Here is a 23,691-nt window from a genome sequence, read left to right as displayed (position 1 = left end):
CGGAGACGCTAAGGCTCAGGTCGGTAGAGAAAACTTTTCCTGTCCCATAATTGGTAGGGAGAGCCTCACTCCGCTTCCAATGACAACGGCCTACGGCTAGTAAATTTCGCTGCTGCCAGAGGGATGGCCATCAGTAGCAGCTACTTTGAACGAAAGAATATCCGAAAGCACACCTGGAGACACCCAAATGGTGAAGCTTGCAACCAGATAGACCATGTTCCAGGTGGAACTTCCGGTGGAATTCCTGGTGGAACCTCTGGAGAAATTCCTGGTGGAACTTCCGGAGGAATTCCTGGTGGATCTTCCGGAGGAATTCCTGGAGGAACTTCCGGAGGAATTCTTGGAGGATATTCGGAAGAATTCCTGGAGGAACTTCCGGAGGAATTCCTGGAGGAACTTCCGGAGGAATTCCTGGAGGAACTTCCGGAGGAATTCCTGGAGGAACTTTCGGAGGAATTCCTGGAGGAACTTCCGGAGGAATTCCTGGAGGAACTTCCGGAGGAATTCCTGGAGGAACTTCCGGAGGAATTCCTGGAGGAACTTCCGGAGGAATTCCTGGAGGAACTTCGGAGGAATTCCTGGAGGAACTTCGGAGGAATTCCTGGAGGAACTTCCGGAGGAATTCCTGGAGGAACTTCGGAGGAATTCCTGGAGGAACTTCCGGAGGAATTCCTGGAGGAACTTCCGGAGGAATTCCTGGAGGAACTTCCGGAGGAATTCCTGGAGGAACTTCCGGAGGAATTCCTGGAGGAACTTCCGGAGGAATTCCTGGAGGAACTTCCGGAGGAATTCCTGGAGGAACTTCCGGAGGAATTCCCGGAGGAACTTCCGGAGGAATTCCTAGAGGAACTTCCGGAGGAATTCCTGGAGGAACTTCCGGAGGAATTCCTGGAGGAACTTCCGGAGGAATTCCTGGAGGAGCTTCCTTAGGAATTCCTGGAGGAACTTCCGGAGGAATTCCTGGAGGAACTTCCGGAGGAATTCCTGGAGGAACTTCCGGAGGAATTCCTGGAGGAACTTCCGGAGGAATTCCTGGAGGAACTTCCGGAGGAATTCCTGGAGGAACTTCCGGAGGAATTCCTGGAGGAACTTCCGGAGCAATTCCTGGAGGAACTTCCGGAGGAATTTCTGGTGGAACTTCCGGAGGAATTCCTGGAGGAACTTCCGGAGCAATTCCTGGAGGAACTTCCGGATGAATTCATGGAGGAACTTCCGGAGGAATGCCTGGAGGAACTTACGCAGGAATTCCTGCAGGAAATTTCGGAGGAATTCCTGGAGGAACCTCCGGAGGAATTCCTGGAGGAACCTCCGGAAGAATTCCTGGAGGAACTTCCGGAGGAATTCCTGGAGGGTGGCCAATTCGATCGAAAATCGCCGAAATGTACTCCAGTGTACTTGTTTTGCAAAATCATGAAGTTTTACAAGTCGCAAGATGAATTTCGAAGCCAATCTGCAAGTAACCTTTTTTTTCCGGGAGGAAGGTAACCCCAGTACTTACCGGAATATATCCGAAACCATTGCCATTCCACAAAAATTGACCTCGGCTAAAACTATAGGAATTTTGTGATCGATTCCAGAAGATTTCTTGAGATTCCGTTAGAAATTGGCTGAACTGCGTGGTTTTGAATTTTGAGTTTTGTCGTAAAATGGGGGTTGGGGACGTACGTGTTAATTGTTCTAACAATCCGTACTTAATCGACCAATCGTTCTCGTAGTTTTCGTGCAACAATGCTGGTGTAAAGGCAGAACAGAACAGGATTCTATATTGCATTGCCCTTTTTAGTGAGTTTCGCAACCAGGAATAAAATCAAATAATATTGAACGGCCAATGAATATGCGATTCCCGTAAAGTTACAGCTCATGATTGATTTTTACCCCCAGTCATATAGGCTCGCTTCTTGCCGGTGCCCCACGGGGAAATGAAAAATGCCGCCTGCTCATATCAATTCTCATACAAACCTAAAACGGTCAATCAGCCCCTATCCAAACCAGCCCCAACAATCGAAGCACACCCAGAATGTGGAACAGAATCGACTGAGCGTGGCGAAGCACAACTTATTTTTTGAACCACCCAAATTTTCAGTTTGCCGCCTATGCCGGTGCCTGGTGTCGATGTTTATATTAGCTTCGCGAGCAATTTCGCGTCGTATTGATGTGGAATATAGACTGCAACAAACTTGATCGGCGCGGCGTCAGCGAGACGATGAAAAATGTTGACGTGGCGCGGTGAAGCAGACCTCAAAGCGAAGGGCAGTTTACACAGATTATCACGGCTCGATACAGATTCTTTTTGGGATATAGGGTTTCTTACCCCATTCCCGGCCTAACATGCGTACGACTGCATTATTTAATTGATATTTATGACAGGAAGCAACTTTTTCTGAAATTTGTAGGCTGTATAATACTGCATTAGGGTTCACTTCTGCTTAAAAAATAGCTATTCGTGCTAAATATCGTTCAAAGAAGCTTTTATTTGATTTAAATTAACGAGGTGCAGCACTCATTTCAGTCATAGCGATTCCCAATCCGGCATACAAAAAACCAGTTCCCGGCCTAACTAAAATTTCACTCAATCTCTCAACATTTTACTCTCATTCTCTCTCGGGACGGTAGAAAATGCGATGTAAACAAAAATATGCACGTTCCACGACAACAAGATGCCAGATGGTATTATTCATAATCATTTTTATTTGGTTGAGAAGATATATAAACTCATCCAAATTTCTTTCAAATACTTTAAAACAATATTTATTTCACCTTTTAAAATCGAGAGAACTATAAATAACATGATAACGTCAACATATTAGACAATTTTCATATTAACGATGAAGGATCATTTTTATAATCCTGGCCTTTTGGCAGCACGGTGCGGCTAGAAGTGCTTGGGCCGAGGTGAATTTTTGTTCGGTTTGTGAATACATTTTAAAATGTATTCTAGTATGTTTAAATAAGTTCTAGTGAAACGAACAAATAAGAATAATTGAAGTGCGGGTGTTTAGAATTATGGTGTGGTGATTAACAGCTTTGTGTGGCAGTGAAACAGTACTTGCCGTTTACTACATAAATCATATATTCAATTGCTTTGAAACCATCGAAGTAGGCCTAATGTGAACCACAACTTAGAGTCACATCATCAGCAATCAAAGCAATCGGGGAATGTGTCGTCGACTACATTCAGTGAACAAACAGTGCGATAAGGTGTTCCAAGTGGCTCCCGCTTGCAAATAATCAGAATAAACTCCACATTTGGCGATCCTGCTGGATTTTCAGCCTTTTTTTTTAAATGTAGTATTGAGCAAGCGGGAGCACCCATAAAGTAATCGAATTGTTTGTGCAAGTGGACGTGATGTGGTCAAATACTTGGATATTGGGTGAGTAAATTTTAGAAAATGAATTGAAACTGGACCTGTTATTTTCTGCAGATTTGAACCACTAATGAATCACGAGATTCAATTATGTTGGTGTATGAATGCGTCATTTTATGTACGGATCAATCCATTTTGTGTTGCGGCGCTTTTCTTAGCAGCAGCATACTAGTTTCTTCTAAGGGAAAACAAATTTCAAACATGAATAAAACACTGCTGGAGAAGCCAGTGAGTTTGTTCTATTTTACCTCAGATTCAAACTAGAATGATGTTCGAGGGTTTGCAACGAGACTGAATCACTACTGATTTCACTCCAAAAGTGACTTGAAATCGTTGGTCCATTCCTAGGATAGGATGTGACAATTGAATTGCGACTGCCCTGTTGTTCCCTCAGTCGGTTGCTTCGACGAGGTGGTGGCCAGTGCTTCCGAATATGTTTGTGCAAAATCCTCCGAATAATATATGTAAAAAAATCATGTTTTCTTGTTCATTTCTTTCGTTATTCGTAATAAAAGATGCTACGTACTATCGTAAAAAAGTTTTTACATGGAGTTAGATGAGTTCTACAGTGAAATGGGTAAAAAGTTGGTTAATAATGCTTCAAATCGAGTGTTTTAAATTAGCATAACCCTTGAGAATCATGTATACATCATTTGCAGTCTAGCATAAATTCATGTTACCCAAAAAATCAAAAAACAAACTTTTGAATTTTGTCATAAATTTTAATTTAATTACCCAGCAACACGGCCAAGGTAACAACAAGCTGCCCTTTTGAAAATGTGATACCGCCGATCGAAGTAATCGATTGTCATTTTCACCCAATCAGCAACCGGTACGATTTTGACAGAAAATCGGTACGATTTTTAATGACTAATTGGCACATCCTATCCTAGGTCCATTCGAGAGCCGTAAAAAAAAATCTTAAAATGATGAAAGAATGAGATGTTAACTGTTTTATTCAATTGTTAAATGTTTCTACAACGCAGAACATATTTATTTTCTTATAGAAAACTATGAAATATGCATAAGAAAAAAAGATTAGTGTTTTTGTTTCAGATGATACAATTGTCCAATGCATGGACATTTTTCCCCTATTTTGAAACCAACTTAAGCAAATAGATGGACAAACTTGCACATAAAAAAAAGGTAGGCCCACCAGGTGGGTGGCACGACGCCATGTTTTTGCAGCCAACATCTCAGTGTAAAATTCATGATAGTATGTGTTTTGTTTACAAACATCACATTTGATTCTCATTAGGATACAGAACTGTCAGTGGGATACGGTCGCGCAATGTTGGCTGCAAAACAAACCTATTGTGTGAGATAGGGATGCCACCGGGCTGAGGCCCACGCACACGTATAGGGCTGTTCATGATTACCAAACGAAAATTTCTCTGGTAGTGGTATCTTTTTGTTGATTCCCGTTGTAATAAAATATGTTGTTAATTAACAAAAGATAGTTTCGACTCAGACATGCTTAGAAGTGTTTAGTACCACTTAGTATTGTGCATATTTAAATGAGCGTGAGTGAGTACGAGTTATTGTTATGATTTTTTTTGAATGAGCGCAAGTGGTGCTCGCATAAAGTGCTCAGTGCGGCTCTGTGTTGCTAATCTTCGTAAAGAGCGCGAGTGGTGCTCGCATTAAGTGCTCAGTACGAGTTGTTAAGAATTTTTGAATGAGCGCGAATGGTGCTCGCATAAAGTGCTCAGTGCGACTTTGTGTTGCTAATCTTCGTAAAGAGCGCGAGTGGTGCTCGCATTAAGTGCTCAGTACGAGTTATTGTTATGATGTTTTGAATGAGCGCGAGTGGTGCTCGCATAAAGTGCTCAGTACAACTTAGTGTTGCTAATCTTCGTAAAGAGCGCGAGTGGTGCTCGCATTAAGTGCTCAGTACGAGTTATTGTTATGATGTTTTGAATGAGCGCGAGTGGTGCTCGCATAAAGTGCTCAGTGCAACTTAGTGTTGCTAATTTTCGTAAAGAGCGCGAGTGGTGCTCGCATTAAGTGCTCAGTGCGAGTTATTGTTATGAATTTTTGAATGAGCGCGAGTGGTGCTCGCATAAAGTGCTCAGTGCGACTTTGTGTTGCTAATCTTCGTAAAGAGCGCGAGTGGTGCTCGCATTAAGTGCTCAGTACGAGTTATTGTTATGATGTTTTGAATGAGCGCAAGTGGTGCTCGCATAAAGTGCTCAGTGCAACTTAGTGTTGCTAATCTTCGTAAAGAGCGCGAGTGGTGCTCGCATTAAGTGCTCAGTACGAGTTATTGTTATGAATTTTTGAATGAGCGCGAGTGGTGCTCGCATAAAGTGCTCAGTGCGACTTTGTGTTGCTAATCTTCGTAGAGAGCGCGAGTGGTGCTCGCATTAAGTGCTCAGTACGAGTTATTGTTATGAATTTTTGAATGAGCGCGAGTGGTGCTCGCATAAAGTGCTCAGTGCGACTTTGTGTTGCTAATCTTCGTAAAGAGCGCGAGTGGTGCTCGCATTAAGTGCTCAGTACGAGTTATTGTTATGATGTTTTGAATGAGCGCGAGTGGTGCTCGCATAAAGTGCTCAGTGCGACTTTGTGTTGCTAATCTTCGTAAAGAGCGCGAGTGGTGCTCGCATTAAGTGCTCAGTACGAGTTATTGTTATGAATTTTTGAATGAGCGCGAGCGGTGCTTGCATTGAGTGCTCTGTACGAGTTATTGTTATGATGTTTTTTTTTTTAATGAGCGCGAGTGGTGCTCGCATGAAGTGCTCAGTACGAGTTATTGTTATGACTTTTTAAATGAGCACGAGTGGTGCTCGCATAAATTGATAAGTGAGACTTAGTGTAGCTAATCTTCGTAAGGAGCGCGAGTGGTTCATATAATTACATTTAACAATGAGATACAGTCAGTTGCATTCTAATAAATGCCACTTAAGGCCCTTGCATAAAAGTAGTCATATACTATAAATGCAATATTTATAATACCAGATGATACGTACGTTGCTAAGCGCTTGAATCGATATAATTTTGCCTATAAAGTAGTAAAAAAAAAACTATGTTGGCGCTAAATAATAGTTTTTTTTGGAGAGACGAAGTTCGACGGATCAGCTAGCATAGCATATTTGCGGTATCTAGTCAGTGTAAACATTATATTTGGAGAACTCATATCTGGAGAACAACACAATTTTACAAGCTGAATTCAACTTCGTCTCACAGTTGTTAAGTGATGTATGTAGTATGAGCCACTTACAGTAAACGGGTTTATATTTTGGTTTCTTATAGGCATAATAAAAATACAAAGTTTTCACGTTTTTCATTGAAAGTCAATTCAAATGACAATTTTTTTTCACATAAATTCCTGAGAAGAGGGGAAATGTGTGGCAGTGAAACAGTACTTGCCGTTTACTACATAAATCATATATTCAATTGCTTTGAAACCATCGAAGTAGGCCTAATGTGAACCACAACTTAGAGTCACATCATCAGCAATCAAAGCAATCGGGGATTGTGTCGTCCATCACATACAGTGAACAAACAGTGCGATAAGGTGTTCCAAGTGGCTCCCGCTTGCAAATAATCAGAATAAACTCCACAAGCTTCATGCAATGGTTGTATCGAGCACTGTGACGATTTTCAGGTAGGTGTTTATTCGATAATACCGTTTTGTAAAAGTGGAAAGAATCACTCCGGCTCAGTGGTGTGGCATCGGAGAGTGAAATTTTGAATTCTACATTTTTATTTTCTACAATTGAATCAATTAGGAGTAAAACAAGTGATAGAAAAATATTGAGTATTGTGAAAAATAAATGGGAGACTTTTTAAAATTATCAACCATAAACCTACGACTTCCAAACAGTTTAAATCATTAGTTTTCTGTGCAGTGAGCCGGGAACCGGGTCCATAGGCCCAAGTAGTGATTTACCCTACTCCGGAATTCGATTCTTCAGTTTTTTTTTCTTCTAATTGAGATATCATAAGAGTAATACGCATACACTGCCGTCATACGAATATTTGTCCCATGTTTGTTGAGATTTCCTATGTACATGGGACAATTATGCGTACAGCTTCTGATTAAAAAGAGCACCGGCCGTTAGTTTTTAATAAAAAGCATGGCATACCTATCTGTTGTTAGCTAGAAGTTGTTCAATGCTTACATTACCGGGATCCTTGACGTGAGCAACTTCGGGATACTGTTAAGACTATAGATAGTGGAATATATAGATGAGCGAAGATAAATCCTCTGTCTCCAAAAGAACTGTAAAACGTGTCTCCAAACAAGCAAGGCGTCACGATTGCAATGATAGTATTAAGGAGTGTGATGTTCGAGGTGATAACACGTGTCAAAACAGCGAACTCAACCATCGTTTCGCTCATCTTTAGATTCTAATATCTATAGTTAAGATGAGTTTCGATAAAATTTCATCCTTATGCTTATTACCTTTGCGACCTCTTCTAATCGTGTCGAAGGATTTTCTGCGCATTGAATCAGCGAAAAAACCATTACTGAAATTCAATGTTCGCATATTTTCATCATGATACGTCACTCATTTCGGGATATGCGCAATTGTTTTCCTGATTTTTGAATGAACATGAAATTTCAATACAATGCTTGAGAATATAATATTAATTAAATTGAAATTAATCAGTATACACACTCAGTTTAAATAGATATCAGCACTCAAGTGTGATTAATTGAGCTGTAAAGTAAAGCACTTTGTTCAAAGTATCTCCAAAGTTGTACCTCAATCCATTTCGGTCGAACAATCTTTGTAGGAACCTTCCACGAATCCTTTTTCGTAATCCGGGCTCTTATTCGATGGCTCGTATGTCCCCATCCATTCGCTCGAATTTCCATCAGAATCTAGTTAAGGCCCTGGTTCACCGTTTTAATTAAATTGTTTCCAAAGTACCCACATAAATTCCCCGTGGATCGCATGCAGTGTGCACTCATTTTATTGCCTTTACCACTTACTTACTTTCGCTTAAATTGTAAACTCGCACCGGTGTGTGACCCAAACCGGTGGACACCAATAACACTGCTGCATCGGTGGTGGTGGTTTCGCAATAATTCACTGACCGATGCTAAAAAAATGTGTGCCAGACACAACACCTTTCCCGGCCTTTCATCCGACGTCGAGGACGACGATCCAGAGAACAGCACTTTGTGTTGTGTCCACGTTTTATGGGAACTTTCGGTTTCCGAGGAAAAACCCTCTGCAATGCAATAAAAAAGCGTTTCGATTCGGTTCGTGCGACCAGTGCGATCCATACGTTCCAGCGGAAAGAATTTGTAATTAAAAAATATCCCACTTCATTGTGCAATTTTGTGTCAGTGTGCATGCGGTTGGCAATACAGGTGAAGAGGTCCAAAACACTTACATAGATAGTATCACAATCCTGCAAATGCTATATTAGCTAAAATGAATCAAGAAAACATTTTTTAAAGAATGTTAACATAACTATCTTTTTCGTATAATCTATACGATCAAATTTGGGTGCACCTGGTGTTCTTTGGGTGGCACCATTTTCCATAAAAATGCCATTCTTTTTAACTTGTACTCAAATAAATTTACAAGTTAACCCATCTACTTATATTTTTGTCTAAAATATGCTGAGATAAATTCAAATCATTTTCCCTAAAAACCATCTGGCATCCCCTGACTGTAAACGCATTCCGTTCCATGATGATACCGCGGTGCTCCTATGTTGCATGACATTATTGCATTTGAGTTTTTTTTTTCGGTCACGAAAGACCATAAAAATTAAGCGGGTGGTGTTTCTCTGCCATTAACAATGCAAGGGAACATTCATCACAACACTACACTACAGCGGTAGTTAGCAAGAAGGTAATTACAATTTATGAATGCGATGCACGTTGATCGTTGTTTGAAACTAATTGTTCACGGTTGAACATGACATTTGAATTTAAATAAGAATAATTTATGCAACGGAGGCTGGACTCTGCTTATAATATACATAACTTTACTGTAATTCATATATTCCTTGGGGTGGTGTAACGATAATGTTTTGGAGCATTATTCGGATTACACTGCTCGTTTAGTGATGATAGCATCCTTATTTTTGCTTATTCAGTAACTTTTGGGCATCCCTAGAAACATAATGAATTAGCTAGTTGGATGAAACCTGATGAAACAAGATGAAATGGATAAGACAACCGTGAAAGAGTTATGACAATCGTTTAGAAAACACCAGAGAAAAAGTTTTTTGTTCATAGTACTAGAGATGGTCGGGTTTCACATTTTGCAAACCTTAAACCGACCCGAACCCGATTCATAAATTCCTTTCAAACCTGGACCCGATCTGAACCCGAAATGAAAAATCTTATCAAACTCATACCCGACCCGTACCCGACAATTTTTACAGTCGTAAATCCGTACCCGACCCGAACCCGAATTAATTCGACTATTTAAACCCGAGCTGGACCCAAACTTTTTTCTGCCGGAAAACTCAAACAAGATATTTCATATTTCTCTTTTACATCAAAAAGGATGTAGGTCCAGCCTCAGAGCCTCAAAATTACCAGACACGAATAAATAAATACAGTGATCGTTCGCTAATTGGGGCATAACCTCACCCCAACTAGCGAATGCCGTTCGCTAATTGGGGCGTTTTGACAAGCGTCAATGTTGTTTACTTTTTGCATTTAACAAAGGAAAATTTTACGCGCCAGAAAATATCGATCCCGCCAAATACGGAAACAAAACGTCAACGCGTTTTTGACATCACATTCTGACGTTTAGCTGCTTTTCAATTAGCGAACCCCCAACTAAAAAGCGCCCCAACTAGAAAAAAAAAACAATTAGCGAACGTTCACTGTATTCGGTATTTTATTTCTCAAACCGGTACGTCCTGGACCCACATTTTTTCATCTCACAAACCCGTACTCGACCCGAACCCGACGTTGAACTAATTTTCCAATCCCAAACCCGGGTTCGGGTCGTGTCGGGTTTGAAAACCCGACCATCTCTATTAGGGTGGCTCAAATTAGTATGGGAAAAACTTTGTTCAATTTTTTTGATGGGCCGCCCTCTTATTCGGTTCTATTTGATGCCCTGATGCTCTGGACAAAATTTCAGCCAAATCGGTCAACGTTTGGGCAGTGCTAAACTCGTTGGAAGTTTATATAGAAAAATGTATGCAGAAACATCCAAAAACAGTAAATTGTAGCTGGACTACACAACTTACGATGAAGAACTATGATACTCATTCAGATCTTGGAGAATTTAATACAGAATGTTATGCAGAAAACCGCGAGAAGATTCGAGTTTGCCCGGCTAAGTTATTAGCATTTCTCTGCAGTGGGGTTTGAGCAAATTTCGTTTCTTTTACCTTTGAAAAGAAATAAATTCACCCCTACAACACTCCAGTAAAATGCTAATATCTTTGCGTAATAAACTCTAATCTTCTCGCGGTTTTCAACATAACATTCTGTATTTTATTTTACAAGAACTGAATGAGTATCATGGTTCTTGATCTTAAATTGTGCCGTCCAACTGCAAATCACTGTTTTTGGATGTTTCTGCATACATTTTTCCATATAAACTTCCAACGAGTTTAGCACTGCCCAAACGTTGACCGATTTGGCTGAAATTTTGTCCAGAGCATCAGGGCATCAAATAGAACCGAATAAGAGGGCGGCCCATCAAAAAATTTGAAAAAGTGTTTTTTGAGCCACCCTATTCTCTATTTAGTACCTAGTTTGCATGTTTCCCTGATTGCGGTATTCGCCTTGTTTACCAAAAACACGTTTGTCCAATCATGTAATTTGGTTCAGGTTTTCCATAATACAAGGTGCCAAACAAATGCTAGCATTCTCATACAATTATTTATTCAACAGATGTGTTGGAATTCGCCCAACAAGTTTAGTCACAAGAAGTAGATGCACCAAAACACAAATGTACCATGCATCTCCATCCTGCCGCCTATGAATGAATTCAATGTTCTCTCGAAAAGCACTCATGGAACATGAAAAGATATTATCGAAATAACTCTGTGTTTTAACATCTATGAACAAAAAACATGCATGTGGCTGCAGTGCTATAGAAACAACGACCAAATAATCTCGGAATTTTCCCAATCAACCAACTATAGCCAGTTGTTTCTCTAGGTTCTGAACTGCAAATACGACACTTGAGCATCAAAGTATAATTGTCTCCAGCAGCGGTGCTCAACCTGGGGTACATGTACCTCTGGGGGTACCTTCGCTGGCCCTAGGCAGTACCTCGGACAAAAATGCGTAATGGCGGACTTATTACAATTCCAATCAAAACGCATTGATAAGGTTTTGATAATTGTGAAGTTTTTATTTCAAAAACTTTATATTGTACATAATATGCAATGCAATCAATAAATCAAAGCCAATTGAATCCTGCCTTACGCAACCAGCAAAATGTATGAAGAAATGCGGAACAAAAGATCAAACGAACAAAACGTCGAGTGACCAAATTTTAAAAATCTTTAATGCTATCTAGGATCTAAAGGAGCGAATTCCTTAGTTTGAGAGACATGAAGGTTTTTCCCACTAAAGCTCGGTTGCTTCGTTGCAAGATGATTAGAAGCGTCCTTCTACGCTACCTGGAAGCCTTCTTCCAAGCAGCTCGAAGAGGCTCGAAAGCCTCCTTTCAAGAGGCTCGGAAGCCTCCTTTCAAGAGGCTCGGAAGCCTCCTTTCAAGAGGCTCGGAAGCCTTCTTTCAAGAGGCTCGGAAGCCTCCTTTCAAGAGGCTCGGAAGCCTCCTTTCAAGAGGCTCGGAAGCCTCCTTTCAAGAGGCTCGGAAGCCTCCTTTCAAGAGGCTCGGAAGCCTCCTTTCAAGAGGCTCAGAAGCCTCCTTTCAAGAGGCTCAGAAGCCTCCTTTCAAGAGGCTCGGAAGCCTCCTTTCAAGAGGCTCAGAAGCCTCCTTTCAAGAGGCTCAGAAGCCTCCTTTCAAGAGGCTCAGAAGCCTCCTTTCAAGAGGCTCGGAAGCCTCCTTTCAAGAGGCTCGGAAGCCTCCTTTCAAGAGGCTCGGAAGCCTCCTTTCAAGAGGCTCGGAAGCCTCCTTTCAAGAGGCTCAGAAGCCTCCTTTCAAGAGGCTCGGATCCCTCCTTTCAAGAGGCTCGGATCCCTCCTTTCAAGAGGCTCGGAAGCCTCCTTTCAAGAGGCTCGGAAGCCTCCTTTCAAGAGGCTCGGAAGCCTCCTTTCAAGAGGCTCGGAAGCCTCCTTTCAAGAGGCTCAGAAGCCTCCTTTCAAGAGGCTCAGAAGCCTCCTTCAAGAGGCTCAGAAGCCTCCTTTCAAGAGGCTCAGAAGCCTCCTTTCAAGAGGCTCAGAAGCCTCCTTTCAAGAGGCTCAGAAGCCTCCTTTCAAGAGGCTCAAGCCTCCTTTCAAGAGGCTCAGAAGCCTCCTTTCAAGAGGCTCGGAAGCCTCCTTTCAAGAGGCTCGAAGCCTCCTTTCAAGAGGCCTGGAAGCCTCCTTTCAAGAGGCTCAGAAGCCTCCTTTCAAGAGGCTCAGAAGCCTCCTTTCAAGAGGCTCAGAAGCCTCCTTTCAAGAGGCTCAGAGCCTCCTTTCAAGAGGCTCAAGCCTCCTTTCAAGAGGCTCAGAAGCCTCCTTTCAAGAGGCTCAGAGCCTCCTTTCAAGAGGCTCAGGAAGCCTCCTTTCAAGAGGCTCAGGCCTCCTTTCAAGAGGCTCGGAAGCCTCCTTTCAAGAGGCTCAGGCCTCCTTTCAAGAGGCTCAGAAGCCTCCTTTCAAGAGGCCTGGAAGCCTCCTTTCAAGAGGCCTGGAAGCCTCCTTTCAAGAGGCCTGGAAGCCTCCTTTCAAGAGGCCTGGAAGCCTCCTTTCAAGAGGCCTGGAAGCCTCCTTTCAAGAGGCCTGGAAGCCTCCTTTCAAGAGGCCTGGAAGCCTCCTTTCAAGAGGCCTGGAAGCCTCCTTTCAAGAGGCCTGGAAGCCTCCTTTCAAGAGGCCTGGAAGCCTCCTTTCAAGAGGCCTGGAAGCCTCCTTTCAAGAGGCCTGGAAGCCTCCTTTCAAGAGGCCTGGAAGCCTCCTTTCAAGAGGCCTGGAAGCCTCCTTTCAAGAGGCCTGGAAGCCTCCTTTCAAGAGGCTCAAGCCTCCTTTCAAGAGGCTCGGAAGCCTCCTTTCAAGAGCCTCGGAAGCCTCCTTTCAAGAGCCTCGCAGCCTCCTTTCAAGAGGCCTGGAAGCCTCCTTTCAAGAGGCCTGGAAGCCTCCTTTCAAGAGGCCTGGAAGCCTCCTTTCAAGAGGCCTGGAAGCCTCCTTTTAAGAGGCCTGGAAGCCTCCTTTCAAGAGGCCTGGAAGCCTCCTTTCAAGAGGCCTGGAAGCCTCCTTTCAAGAGGCCTGGAAGCCTCCTTTCAAGAGGCCTGGAAGCCTCCTTTCAAGAGGCCTGGAAGCCTCCTTTCAAGAGGCCTGGAAGCCTCCTTTCAAGAGGCCTGGAAGCCTCCTTTCAAGAGGCCTGGAAGCCTCCTTTCAAGAGGCCTGGAAGCCTCCTTTCAAGAGGCCTGGAAGCCTCCTTTCAAGAGGCCTGGAAGCCTCCTTTCAAGAGGCCTGGAAGCCTCCTTTCAAGAGGCCTGGAAGCCTCCTTTCAAGAGGCCTGGAGGCCTCCTTTCATAAGGCCTGGAAGCCTCCTTTCAAGAGGCCTGGAAGCCTCCTTTCAAGAGGCCTGGAAGCCTCCTTTCAAGAGGCCTGGAAGCCTCCTTTCAAGAGGCCTGGAAGCCTCCTTTCAAGAGGCCTGGAAGCCTCCTTTCAAGAGGCCTGGAAGCCTCCTTTCAAGAGGCCTGGAAGTCTCCTTTCCAGAGGCCTGGAAGCCTCCTTTCAAGAGGCCTGGAAGCCTCCTTTCAAGAGGCCTGGAAGCCTCCTTTCAAGAGGCCTGGAAGCCTCCTTTCAAGAGGCCTGGAAGCCTCCTTTCAAGAGGCCTGGAAGCCTCCTTTCAAGAGGCCTGGAAGCCTCCTTTCAAGAGGCCTGGAAGCCTCCTTTCAAGAGGCCTGGAAGCCTCCTTTCAAGAGGCCTGGAAGCCTCCTTTCAAGAGGCCTGGAAGCCTCCTTTCAAGAGGCCTGGAAGCCTCCTTTCAAGAGGCCTGGAAGTCTCCTTTCAAGAGGCCTGGAAGTCTCCTTTCCAGAGGCCTGGAAGCCTCCTTTCAAGAGGTCTGGAAGCCTCCTTTCAAGATGCCTGGAAGCCTCCTTTCAAGAGGCCTGGAAGCCTCCTTTCAAGAGGCCTGGAAGCCTCCTTTCAAGAGGCCTGGAAGCCTCCTTTCAAGAGGCCTGGAAGCCTCCTTTCAAGAGGCCTGGAAGCCTCCTTTCAAGAGGCCTGGAAGCCTCCTTTCAAGAGGCCTGGAAGCCTCCTTTCAAGAGGCCTGGAAGCCTCCTTTCAAGAGGCCTGGAAGCCTCCTTTCAAGAGGCCTGGAAGCCTCCTTTCAAGAGGCCTGGAAGCCTCCTTTCAAGAGGCCTGGAAGCCTCCTTTCAAGAGGCCTGGAAGCCTCCTTTCAAGAGGCCTGGAAGCCTCCTTTCAAGAGGCCTGGAAGCCTCCTTTCAAGAGGCCTGGAAGCCTCCTTTCAAGAGGCCTGGAAGCCTCCTTTCAAGAGGCCTGGAAGCCTCCTTTCAAGAGGCCTGGAAGCCTCCTTTCAAGAGGCCTGGAAGCCTCCTTTCAAGAGGCCTGGAAGCCTCCTTTCAAGAGGCCTGGAAGCCTCCTTTCAAGAGGCCTGGAAGCCTCCTTTCAAGAGGCCTGGAAGCCTCCTTTCAAGAGGCCTGGAAGCCTCCTTTCAAGAGGCCTGGAAGCCTCCTTTCAAGAGGCCTGGAAGCCTCCTTTCAAGAGGCCTGGAAGCCTCCTTTCAAGAGGCCTGGAAGCCTCCTTTCAAGAGGCCTGGAAGCCTCCTTTCAAGAGGCCTGGAAGCCTCCTTTCAAGAGGCCTGGAAGCCTCCTTTCAAGAGGCCTGGAAGCCTCCTTTCAAGAGGCCTGGAAGCCTCCTTTCAAGAGGCCTGGAAGCCTCCTCTCAAGAGGCCTGGAAGCCTCCTTTCAAGAGGCCTGAAAGCCTCCTTTCAAGAGGCCTGAAAGCCTCCTTTCAAGAGGCCTGGAAGCCTCCTTTCAAGAGGCCTGGAAGCCTCCTTTCAAGAGGCCTGGAAGCCTCCTTTCAAGAGGCCTGGAAGCCTCCTTTCAAGAGGCCTGGAAGCCTCCTTTCAAGAGGCCTGGAAGCCTCCTTTCAAGAGGCTTGGAAGCCTCCTTTCAAGAGGCCTGGAAGCCTCCTTTCAAGAGGCCTGGAAGCCTCCTTTCAAGAGGCCTGGAAGCCTCCTTTCAAGAGGCCTGGAAGCCTCCTTTCAAGAGGCCTTGAAGCCTCCTTTCAAGAGGCCTGGAAGCCTCCTTTCCAGAGGCCTGGAAGCCTCCTTTCCAGAGGTCTGGAAGCCTCCTTTCAAGAAGTCTGGAAGCCTCCTTTCAAGATGCCTGGAAGCCTCCTTTCAAGAGGCCTGGAAGCCTCCTTTCAAGAGGCCTTGAAGCCTTCTTTCAAGAGGCTCGGAAGCCTCCTTTCAAGAGGCCTGGAAGCCTCCTTTCAAGAGGCCTGGAAGCCTCCTTTCAAGAGGCCTGGAAGCCTCCTTTCAAGAGGCCTGGAAGCCTCCTTTCAAGAGGCCTGGAAGCCTCCTTTCAAGAGGGTCGGAACCCTTCATTTAAAAAGCTAGAAAGGCTCCTTTCAAGATGCTTGGAAAGCTTCTTCAAAGTCTCGGAAAGCTCCTTTCAAGAGGCTCGAAAGCATACTTTCAAAAGGCTCGGAAGCCTCCCTTCAAAAGGCTCGGAATTCTACTTTCAAAATGCTTGGAAGCGTATTTTCAAGAATCTCAGAAGCGTTCTTTTAAACCGCTATTGAAGAGGCTAGGAAGCCTCTCCTTTCAAGAGGCTCGGAAGGCTTCTCTTCAAAAAGCTCGGAAGGCTTCTTTCAAGCGGCTCGAAAGGTTCCTTTCAAAAGACTCGGAAAGCTCCTTTGAAGAGGATCGGAAGCCTCCCTTCAAGAAGCTCGAAATTCTATCTTCAAGAGGCTTGGAAGCGTACTTTCAAGAGGCTCATAAGGGTCCTTTCAATATGCAAAGCCTCTCTTCAAGAGATACAGAAGCCTTTTATCAAGAGGCGCGGAAGCCTACTTTCAAGAGATTCAGAAGGTCCTTTCAAGAGGCTCGGAAGACTCCTATCAAAGGGCTCGGAATTATTCTTTCAAGAGGCTTGGGAGCCTACTTTCAAGAAGGGGGTACCTCATTTAATGCAAAAGTTCGAAGGGGTACCTCTCACGACAAAGGTTGAGAACCGCTGCTCTAAAGGATTAAAAACTAATTTTCGACTAAATGTTCCTTGGACCAAATGTTCATTCGACGTAATGTCCTTTCGACCAAATATCATTTGAATAAATGTCTTTCGACGAAATGTCGTTCGACCAAATGGTGTAGATTCAACGAATTCAGAGGGGGGGGGGGGGGTCAAAAACTGCAAAAAATTATGCTTGTGGTTTCTGGATGGGCCCTGAGCGTTTATCAAAGTAATATCTTCAGGTACATCAATAACGCAGAAGGCTTCAGAAATTCCTCCAGGAATGCTTGATATCAAAATATTTTATTTTCGCACTATCTTATAGGCTAACTATCCTTATAGGTGTACCGCAATCCCCATTGAATGAAACTTGTTGCGAGTAAATTGGGTAATGCTAAGTTCCAAAAAGTGGTGAAATAATGAGCTAGGCCTCTAACGCAGCCTGTGGGGTATCTGGGCACCCTCCACAGTAATTGTTCCTTACCGCGTCATGCTGGGCTCTGGCGTGGTGGACCTCTTTTCCCGAGCAACTCGTGAGACCAAAATGGAAAACCAAGTCAATTCTTCAATTAGTGGTAGTAGTGTAGGCGTCAACCCCTTCGCAAGAAGTGGGTTGTTCAGGTCTCCGCCTAGGATGCCAGAGGCAATAGTCGGCAGCTCGGTGCGCAGCGCCAGCGTGGGTCACTTAACCTTTTTCTCGGCTATGCCGGTAGAGGTTATGAACGGCCCATGGCTTGTGGAGGCGATGAACCGAAAACGCGATGGGCTTTCGGCCTTCGAGGTGGCGACGGAATAGCTGGACGCCATCATCGACTTTGCGTCATCGAAGCATAATATCAGTAAGGAACTCAAGAGGAGCTTGCTGAAACTTCGAAAGTCGATGTTGGACGCCAAGCTGGAGAGGGTGGTTGGGACGGCCAAGTATAAACCCGTGAAATTCGTGGAGTCGACGTCTACCCAGACTGAGGCCCAAGGATTCGTGGACTCGGGCAAGGTCGAATCGACCGAGGGCGTACCCGCGAAGACGGTATAGACGAAGTATTCGCTGGCACGTCGGGGGTCACTGCTCCAACGGAGCAGACATAAAAACGGGGGAGACAGTCTCCAGGGGATGAGCTCCCTGGGGGCCGCTTCAAAACGCGGAGGGTTACTACCCCGAACAAGGGTAGTGGGGCTGGGAAGCTGGAAAGGTCCGTCCACCCAGGAAAGACGGTGGTAAGGGGTTACGGCAGGCTGAGAGCTCTCAGCCGCCCCAGACCAGGGAAATAGAGGGGGATGACGCCTCCTGGACCCTGGTCAAGAACAAGAGGAAACCGAAGACGTCAAGGGCCGAAAAGAAGGCCCAGGCGAATGAGGGTAGCAAGAAGTCTAGGGTAGGCGCCAATCGCTCCAGGGGCGATGCCCTAGTCATCAAGACGGACGAGGCTAGGTACTCGGACGTATTGAAGGCGATGAGGAGTGACGTCAAGCTCGGTGAACTCGGCGCCGACGTACGTCGAATAAGACGCACCCGTATGGGCGAGATGATCCTCGAGCTGAAGCGGGGCGGCTCGCAAAAAGGCGCCGCCTACAAGAAGTTGACGGAGGAAGTCCTAGGCGAGACAGTCAAGGTGAGGGCACTAACGACGGAGGTGAATATATGGGTAAACATGAGGGCACTCACGACGTAGGTGCAAGAGCCTACCTTACGGCTTATACGATTTACAGTGAATAATGCACCAACATTTCATGGGCTGAAAAAGCATCCAACACCAGGGCCGAGATTAGGAAAATTGGCCGAACATAAAGTCCATTTCACACAAAACTTTTGATGGATTTAATAATAGATTGTGAACAATTATTGTTGTTTTCGACTACTTAGATTAATAACCAAAAGTAAGAAAGCCGTTTGGTGGCATAATTTCGGTTAGATCTTCAATATATGAATATTTAAATCGATAAATGTGCTCAACCACAGCATAATAGGCTAATGTTTGAGCCATATACCCTGCATAGATTTATTGGACGTCGTTCGTGGTTTCAAAATCTATGTAATGATATATTCGTATGTTTTTCTGTTTTCAGAAGTTTTCCATCCTATCCACCGTAAACACATAGTTAATTTCTTTTCAAAAGTTCTCAGCATTCAGCTTATCAACTACATTGAAATTGAATTGTAGAGCCAAAAATTCGTGTTCTTGTTTTGGATCATAAAGTACAACTCTTTCTTAAGAATAATTAGGCTTCATCAACGGACATTACCATAATTTTTTCTCATTAATATTCAACGTTCTTGATCACTCGGAAAACAAAAACAAGGAAATTGTTTCCCATTTCTCATGGCAATCATTATTCAAATCATGACAGCCTCAGCTAATTAGCCATATCCTTTTTACTTCCGGTACGCTTTTATATATTTAACCTTTCCTGCGGCAAACAGCCCTTCCCGTTTTGTATATCCCGTATTTTTGTTTTGTGAGAATTAAAAAAAGCTATCAACTTCATGGCCTGGAATGGGTTAGACGGAGGAACAAGAAAAGAATATATTTTGCTTTCGAGAAATGGTTTGTGTACCTATTCAGAGAACGAATGCCAGAAGTTTTTGTTTTATTTTTCGATCAGTCACAACAAGCTGTAATTATTTTTACTGCATCCCTTTTGTAGGCGTTTGGAAGTCCTATTACTGCTCTTTTGATCATTTAGACATTTGGCTTCCATTGCCATAATGTTTTTTTACGTTTGAAATAGCTCGGAAAGAATTGAATATATTACATACATTGAGGACAAAAACAAACTAACGTAACGTGAGAATATTCCATCAGTTTTTTATGAACAGGTCTTATGGTTCCCGTCTCTACCGGATATAACGTTTGCATAAAACATCATTTTTTTGCTTCATATGATCGTAAAACCAAGCAACTTCTATTTTTCTAGACATATATTTGTGAATTTATGTTTTCTTAATAAATTTAAAGTCAATGAAAGCCTCCAACGATCGTAAAACGAGTCAGAGCGATATCGCGTGAAGCCGTTTGCCCTTATGATAACATTATTGCAGACACCGCCTAGGGTACGGTTCTGACGAAGGGAAGATTATCCTTCTAAAACTCCAAAAGTGTGTGACTAATGCTTGCTTGTCGTATCGAATTCTCTTGAACTCGGGAGGGTCCACGGAGCCTAAGCACACATACATTACGAACCAATGAAGATAAGGATGGGTTTGAGTATCCTCCTATGCTTCCATTATTCCTCCCAATCTTCTCAGTTCAGTTCTCGCAAGGAATTAAGTCTCAGTTAGTCGTTGCCAGTCGAAAATCCCCTCTTTCGATGTAAATGATGATGGTGATGGTAGATTCCAGATGACTGGATCAAGTTTACATCCTCTTCACTCGCTCCCCCTAAAACTGAGGGAAGGTTGGTGCAATATGCGTCTAACAACTTTTCGAATCAGAGCACCTAATCCGCGCGTGTATGATTATAAAAATCAACATCAACACATTTTGTCCACCGGGTGCATTCCACTCGTCTATCCCCAACTCGTGGTCGCCAAGAATGTGGAATAGATTTTCTTTTTTACTGTTCGCTTTTGGAATCAACTTTACCAAAAAAAGACAACCAACATCAAGTGACAGTCGTCTGCTAAAGCCAGCGGAAAGAAAGAGGATTCTTTCGAGACATTAAATGGTTATTTTGCACCGAAAGCGTAACAGAGAGACAGTTTTGTTTGTGCGCTAGGGGAAATTTATTAGCATATTTGGTGGCGAAAATATGTCGTTCTGGAAGTTTGCAATTCTTCGTTGCCACACCATTAAAAATTTAACATCGTCCTACTAATGCTTATTTATACCACCCACTAAGTGGAAAGAATAAAGTAATTTATGCGGTACAAACGTTGCTCAATAGGAAAGCAATACAATGGCAATAATGTAAATGGGATGGGAAGACAAGGGGAACTCAAAAGTTTTCGTTGTTGTAAATCCGTTTGTTATATCATTCCCGACCGATTCGGACTTAGGTTTTTTTTAAACTTTATTCTCAAAAACCCGGCGAAGTGATCAATCAATATATTTAGCTGCTGATCTGATTAACGGCGGGATTGTAAATGGACGCGTCTAAACGTTAGATACCGACAGTGTGATTCCAGCATGTCACTATACTTTACAAACTACCAAAATACATATGGAAAAAATGGATTCATTATCAGAAATCACAGTGGAAACAGATCTGTCATTTTAAGCATAAGGCAATGCAAATGGCTTTGAATTCTATGACTAACGTGATAACTGTGGACAACCGGCTTCCACGGAACCAGTTTTGAATCGCTGCACATGTCACGAGATTAGCAATCTTCGAGGATAACGACCTTTGCTTGAAACTAACGCTGATTTTGCTGTGGAGTTTTGTGCTAATTGGCCACCGACAAGATGACTTGAACAGCATAATCTAACGGCAGTTTTTCATGGGTGGAATCTGATGTGCGAAACACGAGAAGGAGTTGATCTGTTTTCTATGGATTAGAGCATCCAGGAAACAAGGTGAAACAAAAAAATCGCTTCTCTGTTGGCAATATATCCTCCAGTGGAACATTGCCGCCTTGCAGTTGCAGCCCAGTGTTTGTCGAATAAGCACTTCCACAGTAACTGCTAGGTTCCCAATAATTTTTACATTCGTGTATCATGAGACTGATACGTTGATACTCTAATACTCTGGGATGCCAAGGAAATTTCCAAGGCTGGACCAAGAATCGAACCAGGTCACCTTCAGTATGTTCTTGCTTTGTAGCCGCGCATCTTACTGCTAGGCTAAAGAAGGCTTCCGAAAAAAAAAACGTGGTGTGCATGTTCTACAACGTCTATCTAATGTTCATCATCATAAAATGATTTCGAGAATAGAAATTGTTTTATGTATTTTTAATACCACATTAGTGACCTTTGAAAAACCTACTTTCTTCAAAATAAATGAAAAAAAAAACTATGAAACTTAAAATCTAGGATATTTTGTGAAAATTTTCATAACATTAGTACGAAAAAAATTGAGCGTCCAGTAGAGTAACATATGAAAGAAACCATAAATGAGGTAATGATGCATTTCCAAAATTTGTATTTTAGAATTTGTAAATAAATAGTTATTAGGATTCTAATCTGGGCCCCGGTCAAGGCATAAGCGAGCAGCCGCCTTGTATGGAGATTTTTACATTGGCCTTTTGTACCAATGTAGTGAGTGAGTGAGAGTTATAAAACTTTAACATTCATTTGGATTAAATGGACGAATAATTCGGAAGAAATTCGTAGAAAAACCCGCATGGAAAAAAGGTCTGAAAAAAATCATAATGTTATTTTTTCAATTAATTGAAGAAGATGTTTAAAAAAAAATCTACGTACTTTTGAACAAAATCAACAATCTATTTGATTTCCATCACAAAATATTTTGAGTCTCTTTGATTTTTGTTTTGTTCTTTGGTTTCTTAGGAAGTTTATTCAAGGATAATTACGGCAGAGTCCCGAAATGGTTGTCAAAATGGACTCGTGTTCTGTAGTGGCACAAAAATGAATTATTAGGTGGTCAGCGTCTCCGAAAATATTATTTTCGTACATGCAGCAACGGAGCAAAGATAAAAGTATGTTATTCACTGTGACTGTTGATTCATTCCCCTGGAAGCGTGAAGTAGTTTTTAAAATTGCATTCCAAAGTAGTTCATAACCTTTTTTTTTTTTTTTTTTTTTTTAACTAATTTTATTTGCTAATTATCTAATACATGCATTCATCTCTTAGACTAGGTCATTATCATCCTTATTTGCTATGTTACTTTTTAGTTATTATTAATACATTTCAATTGCCTCTGGCAGTTAGAATTTTTCCTCTGGTTGAATTGAACCATGTAGGAATTACAATGTTTTCAACTTAAACTAAACTTAACCTATTTTATACTAAGGGTACAAGGAGTTAATCGTTGCAATAGAAGATTGCAACGATTTTTATCTAAAATTGAAATTATTTTGTTGGACATTTGTTGCAGTGTCTGAATATTAGAAATTCTATGAAGTTCATTGGTACTATACCACGGAGGCAACTTCAGAATCATTTTCAAAATTTTATTTTGAATCCTCTGGAGTGCCTTCTTTCTGGTATTGCAGCAAATAGTCCATATTGGCACAGGATAGAACATGGCAGGTCTAAAATTTGTTTGTAAATCAAAAGTTTGTTTTTAATACCAAGTTTTGATTTGCTGTTTATAAGTTGGTATCGACAATTAATATATTTGTTACATTTGGCTTGAAGGCCTTCAATGTGATTTTTAAAAGTTAATTTTTGATCTAGCAGAAGTCCTAAATATTTAGCTTCGCTAGACCAATTAATTGGAACCCCATTCATAGTGACAATATGTCTGCTAGAAGGTTTCAAATAAGAAGCTCTCGGCTTATGTGGGAAAATTATAAGCTGAGTTTTGGAAGCATTCGGGGAAATTTTCCATTTTTGTAAGTAAGTGGAGAAAATATCCAAACTTTTTTGCAATCTACTACAAATGACACGAAGGCTTCGCCCTTTGGCTGAAAGGCCCGTGTCATCTGCAAACAAAGATTTTTGACACCCTGGTGGTAAATCAGGTAAGTCAGAAGTAAAAATGTTATACAATATGGGCCCCAGTATGCTGCCTTGGGGGACACCAGCCCTTACAGGTAATCTATCAGATTTAGTATTCTGGTAGTTTACCTGCAGTGAGCGATCTGATAAATAATTTTGGATCAGTTTAATGATGTACAGAGGAAAATTAAAATTCATCAATTTTACAATCAAACCTTCATGCCAAACACTGTCAAATGCTTTCTCTATATCAAGAAGAGCAACTCCAGTCGAATATCCTTCAGATTTGTTGAGCCGAATTAAGTTCGTAACTCTTAATAACTGATGAGTGGTTGAATGCCCATGGCGAAAACCAAATTGCTCATCAGCAAAAATAGAATTGTCATTAATATGAACCATCATTCTATTTAAAATAATCTTTTCAAACAGTTTGCTTATTGAAGAAAGCAAACTGATTAAGCGATAACTAGAAGCCTCAGCTGGATTTTGTCCGGCTTCAAAATTGGAACTA

General features: G+C 43.0%; 1 protein-coding gene across 1 annotated transcript in view; it reads right to left on the bottom strand.

Moving 5' to 3' along the window:
* LOC134207015 (homeobox protein prospero-like) overlaps nt 1–23,691 on the bottom strand; it is a 419,304-nt gene that overhangs the window by 135,548 nt on the left and 260,065 nt on the right.

This window comes from Armigeres subalbatus, chromosome 1 (genome assembly GCF_024139115.2).
Source record: "Armigeres subalbatus isolate Guangzhou_Male chromosome 1, GZ_Asu_2, whole genome shotgun sequence".
In the NCBI taxonomy this organism is placed as follows: Eukaryota; Metazoa; Arthropoda; class Insecta; order Diptera; family Culicidae; genus Armigeres; species Armigeres subalbatus.
This window is presented reverse-complemented; position numbering and strand designations above follow the sequence as displayed.